This window comes from Mytilus trossulus, chromosome 1 (genome assembly GCF_036588685.1).
Source record: "Mytilus trossulus isolate FHL-02 chromosome 1, PNRI_Mtr1.1.1.hap1, whole genome shotgun sequence".
Taxonomy (NCBI): Eukaryota; Metazoa; Mollusca; class Bivalvia; order Mytilida; family Mytilidae; genus Mytilus; species Mytilus trossulus.
Window position 1 is genome coordinate 66190150 of NC_086373.1, and position 9164 is coordinate 66199313.

A 9164-nucleotide genomic window follows, 5' to 3' on the forward strand; every position below is an offset into this window, starting at 1 on the left:
AATTATCTTTAAATTTAAAATTTCATAAACCTGAGGAGAAAGACATAAAAACGACATTTAAGATCAATATGCTCGATTTCTTGATTGACAACATATTTGTTATGTTTGAAGATCGTGTATGTCAACAAAAAAAATCGACATTCCAATGGGAACCAACTGTGCTCCTCTTCTTACCGATGAGATGATTTAAGTTTCCCAATTGTGAACTTTCCTATTCTATTGAGCACCACTCCAGCAGCGCCTGCATAAGAAGTATAAATCTCCAAGATGATACGATAATCCAGAGCTTGTGTTTTCTATGATGATTTTCTTTATAGAGAGTTGTAGCTTACAAGAGAGCTAGTAAATCAATGGTCTGTTATGGAATACCTGTATCACTAATGACGACGAATATGATCAAATTATTGTAACTAAAGTATCGCTCCCTTTCCCGCGAGTGTGACCTACTAAATATCACCGTGTTTGTACTGTCATGAGCAACACCAAGTGTGCCCCATGTGGAGCAGGATCTGCTTACCCTTCCTCATGCTATTGCGTTGTCAGTTTGTTTCTGACTCGTGAGTTTAAACGTTCCCTTTTGAATCTGTCGACTCTCTTAAGTAAAAAAAGGAAAAAAAAAAAAACCAAAACAAACAGGACCAAACAAAGAAATTGAAAGACTTGAGAACTTAAAAAAACAAATATATTAGTATTCAAACTTGGTACCTATATATGAACTACAATGTACACTATTAAAATTTTAAACACAACACGTCGCAAAGGAAAATCAGTTTGCAACAATTAACGTAGAAAGCTTTAATTACGATATAGTAATCCCTTACATAATTATCAAAACCCCGCCAGTATATCACAGTGGAACCTTCGTCGGGAGCAAGGTAGAAAAAAAACTAGCCTGTCGTCTTTTATTATTATTAGTTGATAGTGTTCTAATGTCCACGATTGCTTTCCTTATTACACGACTATAACTTGATGCGTGCACATCGTTGAAGTGATAATAAGTCAATAAACTTTGACACCGAATATGTAATGTCCCAGACGCATATTTATCTATCTGCTGTTTGTCTGTCAAATATATTAATATAGCATGTGTAGTATGACCTTTAATGATAAGGAACGTTATGTTAGAAGTCGTAAAGTAAAATTAAAACTTCTTATCTGGGGTTCAAACAATTCATGCATTTCTTCTAATACAATGGCTACTAAGTATGAAGAAAAAAACTTTGAGGAATTCGGACAATTCAAAGACTTATTAACTTGTACTATTTGTCGGAATATTTTCAGAGTGCCAAGGCATTTATCATGTCTTCACAATTTTTGCGAAAACTGTTTAAATCAAATGTTATCAACTCTCTTGAAAGATTGTAGCGAACATATTTTAAAATGCCCTATATGTTGGAGACCAGTTTCAATGGAAAAAAGGATAAACAATTCTGAGTCATTAGTCATGCAGTTTCCTCTGAACAATGTACTTATGAATATAATAGAAAGAAAGGCTACCAAAGTTTCAGTGAGTTCCTGTAATTCGTGTGAGCTGAATGGAGATAAGACTGATGCATTATCATGGTGTACTTATTGTAAAGAGGCATTTTGTAAAAATTGTGAAAGATGTCACAGGGCATTTAAAATATCATCGACCCACAGCATAGTTTCCCTCCACGACATGAAGGGTGAAGAAACAAAGTGTGATATCGGTGGAATGATGTACTGTTATGAACATCCCGATAAAATTCTTGAAGTATATTGCATCGATCATTCTAAACCATGTTGCTGTTTATGCGCAACACTTTCACACCGAACATGTAGTAGAGTTGTTCATATTAAAGAGGCAGCAAAAAGTATAAAGAGCTCAAATACTGTGAAGGAAATATTTATTCATCTGGAAGAAAAAATCAGGAAAGTTGACGAATTGATGAAAAATCGTGCAGACTGCATGGACATATTCCATAAGGAAACCGATGTTGCTATAAAACAAATGAATGAAAGGAAAGAAATCTTGATAAATCATATACATAGAATATCGGACGTAACATTAAATCGATTGACTGCATCGAAAAAAGACATATTTGTGTCTCTTACTGATGAAGTTTCTAGTTTGTCAAGGTACAGAGCTTTTCTTGACAATATATATAGGTTGTCCATTGCCTGTGTAGAACATGGTTCAGATGAACAATGTTTAATTGAAATTGAGAAAATTAAATCTACGTATTTAGAAGTGAAAAACGAGATGCAAAGCGTAATATCACAATCGCGAAAGCCCTCGGTATCCATCGAAGTTAATGATTTTATTAGAAATTTCATTCAAGACTGTAAAACGTTTGGAAATATTTCATTAGATCTTTTGACAACCAAAGCCTCTTTCGGACTGTCCACTAAGAATTTTAATATCGGAAACATTGATGTCTTGAAAATCGTCCATATCAATGATGGTGGTTTTGGAAGCAGACAAATTAGCGGACTTTTCATGGATGACACAATTATAATTACAGATTCAGTGAACAAAATGATTTTAAAATACGATGAACAATATGTTTTACGGACAAGAATGAAATTATCGAAGGAGATAAGTGATGTTGCACGCATAGATTCGAACACTCTTGCGGTTGCATCTTCGCTTTGCACCGAAATCTACATCATTAACATTGCTAATATGAGTTTAATAGAGACAGTTGAAACACTTGCCCCTGTCTTCGGCTTAGCGTATGTAGATTCACATTTTATTACCGCATATAACGATACACTGACTTGGACAACATTATCTGGACATCAAATTAAACAGCAGAAGACTAAGGGCGATACATGGTATGTTTCTGCATCAAAAACTAATTCGTATATTTATGCGGACGGCACAAATTCAGTTTCGGTTGTCGAAGACAGAGGGATATCTACATCGTACAATTGTAAGACATTAACTAATCCAAGAGGAATAGATACTGATTCTGAAGGAAACATATACATTTGCGGATTTAATTCTTCTAATATTCACCAAATTTCTAGCGCAGGCGAACTTATTGGCAATTTATCCTCAATTAAATTAGGAATTGAAAGACCTTGGGTAATACGATTCAAACCTCAATCGGGATTTTTTTTATTGACATCATATGATAAAGGAAAATTTGCAATTTGCCAGTTCAAATGAAAATAGTCAATAAAATTCAGAATGGAAATGGAGAATGTGTCAAAGAGACAACAACCCGACCAAATAAAAAAACAACAGCAGAAGGCCACCAACAGGTCTTCAATGTAGCGAGAAATTCCCGCACCTTGTTTTAAATGAAGACAATACTACATCGTTAATTTTGCAGACGAAAACACCTTGGGCTTAATGCGCGATCGACGACTGCAAAAACGTTTTGCTAGTGATTTGATTTGTGACTATAAAACATGTGAATTGTGGATCTCGGTCGTTATTATTCAGGCACTCAAATTAGGTCTTAATATAGCTTGACCCTTTTTAAAGCGATAAAGAAAATCATTTAATCCAGTCAAATGCAAAACAAATTTTCAAGAAATCTGAATACTACTGTGTTTAACCAAATGGGTGTCCAAATTACTATCCGATAAAGAGTTGGATGAAAACGAAATATTTAAAAGTGTAGTAGAATGAATTAACATTGAATAAATAAAATAATTGCAAAGCTTCAAAATTGTTTTACACCTGATTTGCCGATATTCGTTACCAGTCTGGCATGAGGTCTTGGTAACACTACATGTCTTCATGTCGGCGTTTACGTAGTGAATTGGCATGTAAAAGATCTTGTTAATAACCAATTTAAATCAAGATTCATTATTATTTGACATAAATGTATTCTTATCCTGCTATGTTTGTAATATTTGAAAGCAATCATAAATCCGTCACTATCACGGAACATTTGTTTGATAATTTAACGTAAAAGTACTATCAATTATTTGCCATCGACAAAACAACTATGTCTAATGACCTGACAAAACATTCGCAATAAATAATTAGATGACAAACAGTGTTCCTGTTTAACAATGTTAAAGATGTTTAAATAATGAAGAGTATAATATCAGCCTCAGAATGTAAGACTCTTCCGCATTCAGAATCTGATGTACATTAGTTGTCGTCTGTTTATGCAGTTCATTCGCAATGATATAAAGTTATTACCAAAATATCGTTGCAATTGTATGTTTAGTGTAAACTGTGCATTGTCAAATTCCATACAGCGACTTAAAACAATTTGTTACTGATTTGAACATGTGTCTCATGTTACTTTTACCGGAAATTAGGGTTATTTCAACTTTTAAAAACTTATTCATAGACAGTATACATGTACAATGAATTCGAGCAAAGAAACAAGATGCACGAAATATTAAAAAGTCAATTAAACAGCAATCTTGCCTATAATGATAGGCAATAACTTATTCGAAAAGCGTCAAAACTTATTGTTGCTCTTCTTGCTCGCCAAAACGGGTTTTACCTATGTACATGTTTACCGTCATTGATTACCAATGCAGGTCTGATCTCATGCGGATGACACGATGCAATTTAGAACAAATAAAAATGTGCATTTGTCTGAATAAGTTTGATCTGAAGTTTAAACTTCTGAAAAAAGCTCAATGAATATCAATAGATCATGGCGTTGTTTATCATTCAGTCATCCTGTCAATTATTTATTTTTTAACACCAAGAAAAAAATGAATCTTGCGTCGTTAAATAGATACATAAAAGGTAGATAAACGTGTAGGTGGATGTGCACTAATGCAGATCAACAGTTGTAGATAGGGACACTAGTCATCGGTTAAGATACTCTATAGATTGGACATTTTTATAATCAGTCAGTAGTCAATTCTTCTTTACAAATACAGGTTGACAGATAATACGAGGCGATACACGTAGTGTACGTTTATATGTTTCTGGTATATGGCTGATGGCTACTGTTATAATTTGCAGAACATTTCAATTTGAAGCCCCTATCGACTTTAAACGATATTCGAACACTGATACAATTTATGAAACAGGAAGCTACACTAGCAGTGCTTTTGTTCCTTGTCCTCGTTTGTTCATGTCTCTCAAAGTTTCGAAGCTCTGAAACATTTTATATTATTTTACCTTCCAAAATATTTGGTCTCAATCTCTATTGGAAGGTGCAGTGCCAGTGTTTTGCATGAACATGCATTTGTTTACAGTTTTTGAATCTTTTTATTAGACAGAACTCACACAAAATAAAACACACGTCATACACACTAGAATTTACGTGCTTTTAAAAATAATGGTAAATCTTAATTTTTTTTTGCTAAAGTGTGCCATTGACTGGTCTCCTTTTGTCGCTTTTTTCTTAGTCATTGCGTTGTCTGTTTTTCTTCGATTCCTTGTTTATATTTACTGCATTAGTATTATGTCCTCTTTTGAAATCAAATTCCCAAAATATTGTTTTGAATATTGATTTCCTTATAAACATCCGATATTTATTATTGTTTTATGCAATTCATCATCCAAATTTTTCAACGATGCAATTATCTTTCATTTAGCTGCAAACGTATTAAATGTATACCCTGAATCATCCCTCTCAATTTCAATTTTCAATTTGTTTTTATTAAAATGTATTAATATCTCAACATTTTGCAATAGTTCTTTCAAATTTAAATCCCTTATTTAACTTAAAAGTTATTCCGTTATTAAATATTTTCCTTTATGACAGACGGGAATTGGCATTTATATGAAACCTAGTAGCAATACTTAGTAGCATGGGAATAAATCAATTTAGTTCTTTAAATTCAAATTAAAAACGTCCAGCTAAAATATTTGCATTAACAAGGTAGACTTATTTTGAATCGATTCTATTTCATCCCATGACAGTTGAGATCAACTATCCCAAAGTAAATCCATTTAATATTATCATCATTTCATATTACAAACATAGAATGATTTTCCAATCAGTTTTAAAGAATACCATGCATAATACATCTGGACAGGTTGACCATCTAACAAGAAATATGAAGGCAATGCTTCTTCTGCTCATAATTCTCCCTGTTGACGCTGTTTTATACTCTGACGGAAAACGTTTGAATGAATATCTATTAGCGAATTACTCAAGACGTTTACACCCTAAAATCAACCTTAATGAACCAGTTACAGTAAAAGTTGATCTTTTCTTGAACTCTGTCGTCGATTTTGATGTTTTAACTGGAATTTTGACGTTTGCAGGAACATTTTCATTATCATGGGACGATGAACAAATTGGTACGAGATGGAATAATTCTGAATTCAGTGAGATTACTAAGACACAACTAAATGTACATGAAGTATGGGTTCCAAAGATTTATATTCGAAATATGGTTGAACAAACTTCAATCTTTCAGTTCAGCAGCACATTTGATAGTGAGTCAACATTTGTATCATTTTCGCCAAATGGAACAGCTAGGACACAGCTTGTTACAGTCCTTCAGACAAGTTGCATCACAGATATTACATTTTATCCGTTCGATCAACACAAATGTGATCTTTCGATCATTACGCTTAACTTGTACAGCACCGTATTTCTTAGAACGTCTATAACTACAATATTAAATATGTACACCGTTGAAAATTCCGAATGGACTATATCGTCTTCGGTATATAGTGGCATTTCACATGGTCCTTTTTCGAACGACATCTATGAATTGTTTTTAACTCGAAAACCATACTTTTTGGTTCTGAATTTAGTGTGTCCATCTATTATTATATGTACAGTAAATAGTTTGTCGTTCTTGATACCAGTAGCATCAGGTGAGAGATTGTCATTTTGTGTCAGTCTTCTGTTAACATACATCGTTTTTTTAACAACTGTTTTGGATAAGCTACCATCAACAGACACGGTGTCTTTGTTTAATATATTTTTGTTAGTACAACTTATCTATAGTAGTTTGACAGTCTTTGGAATAATAAAAACACTTGAATACTATCATTTCGAAGGCAACTCAGTTGTTCCAGTTGCATACAAAAACATTGTTAGATTTGTACTTCGTAACAACTGTAAAATTAAGATTTCACCGAACACGACGACTACGTCAAAAACATTAACTGAAAATCATTCTTCTTTTAGCACATGTAAGAACAATGATGAAAACAAAATGAATCTTACAAATGAGGATTTGAAGGACAATAAGGATGACACGAAGGTTCTTGACAGTGACGACGATAATATTGCTTGGCGAGACGTAGCAAAAGCTTTAGACAGGATTATAAATATAATAGCTACAACTGTTGCTATTTTGAACCTGATTTTGTTTTTAATAATAATGATCGGATTGCATACAGAATGAATTGACGCGCCACGAGGGGTTTTGTATAATACAATAGATTTAAATGTCTAAATAATGAAATAAAATTCAAAAGAATTATTTGTTTTTAAATTTAATTTTCAGTATGTTGATCATGTTAAAGATGGATTAAGAAAAACATCTAAATATAAATGAGGAATTAAATTTGGATATGATTGGTATGTCTACAGAAAAACTGTATTAAAATTATGCACACTTACTCTTACGGGCGGACTTGTTTGTACAAAATCGATACAAAACCTTTTAAAAGACAAAGAAAATGTCATATTCTCAAGTCCTTTAAAAGCTTTGATTTCATTTTGAGATATATTGATGATGCTGAATCAATAACCAAAACTTATAACAGGTACCAGGCGTATAATATAATACGCCAGACGCGTGTTTTGTCTGCATAAGACTCATCAGTGATGATTAGATCAAAATAGTTATAAAGCAAAGAAGTACAAAGTTGAAGAGCATTGAGGACCCAAAATTCAAAAAAGTTGTGCTTGAAAAGATTTGCTGAGACGTTACGTACCTAGGCAGGATACTGTCCATAGATTTTGAATCTTGTTTGACGTTTCTCATAAGGTACCACTATACAGTCAGGACTGCGGTTTACAGTTCCAACTCATAACTTTTCATAAATGTAAATTATTGTTATAGGTAGGACAACTGAAATCAATACTACATAATATATAGTATATGTCTGTGTTTAGACTCACTAGCGATATGTGTTCTTTATCTCAGATCTTTATAAAATTGAAAATTTGTTCGATCTGAAATTTAATATATTGTATCCTACATGTATACTAGAGTGTTGATTCGTTTGACAAGTGTTTCAAACAAAATGGGGGAATTCCTACTAAGACAGCGTATTTAGTTTCACTCCTTTTGTTTTTGCTGAAATTTCTTTGTATTCTTTTTGTAACCTTAACGTAGCCATAATCGATTTATAAGCTATTAATGTGGGAACTCAACTGTTGCTTATATGTATAACAAATAAAAAAAACAAAAATAAAAGAAATATTATAATATTCATCATTTTACTGTCAGAAACCAAATTTATGGAAATCTTTTCTTATGAGTCTTATGTAGATGAAACGCGCGTCTGGCGTACTAGATTATAATCCTGGTACCTTAGTTAACTATTTACACCACTGGGTCGATGCCACTGCTGGTAGAGGTTTCGTCCCCTAGGGTATCACCAGCCCAGTAGTCAACACTTCGGTGTTGACATGAATATCAATAATGTGGTAATTTTTTTTTATTACAAATTTCCTGTTTACAAAACTTTGAATTTTTCGAGAAAAAAAACTAAGAAATTTCTTATCTCAGGCATAGATAACCTTAGCCGTATTTGGCACAAGTTTTTTTGAATTTTGGATCCTCAATGCTCTTCAACTTTGTACTTGTTTGGCTTTATAAATATTTGATATGAGTGTCGTATGTAGATGAAACGCTAGTCTGGCATACTAAATTATAATCCTGGTACCTTTCAACATTTTACTGTAGGAAACCAAATTAGTTGAAACATACTGATTGTATACAAACAACCATTGATGATTGTATAGAAACGAAAATTCGCTTAGCTGGTAAAAACTTGAGAATGTTGAATAGGTAAGTAAAAAATGAGGGCTGATTCTAGTTTTTTTCATAACTGTATTGAGGTTGGATAAATTTTAACTTGAAAGTCTTTTCTATAGAACTGTCAAATATTTCTGTCACAAAACATGTTTTAAACAGTCTTAAAACAGTTCTTACTTAGAACTGTTTAAGACAGAACTGTTAGAGTTAATTAAGTATGGCATCGAATTTGAATGATCAGTTGTAAATTGTAAATATCAATTGCAGATTTGTCTAGATAAAGGCAACATTTGAAAACTGATGTTCAAATGTAGTCA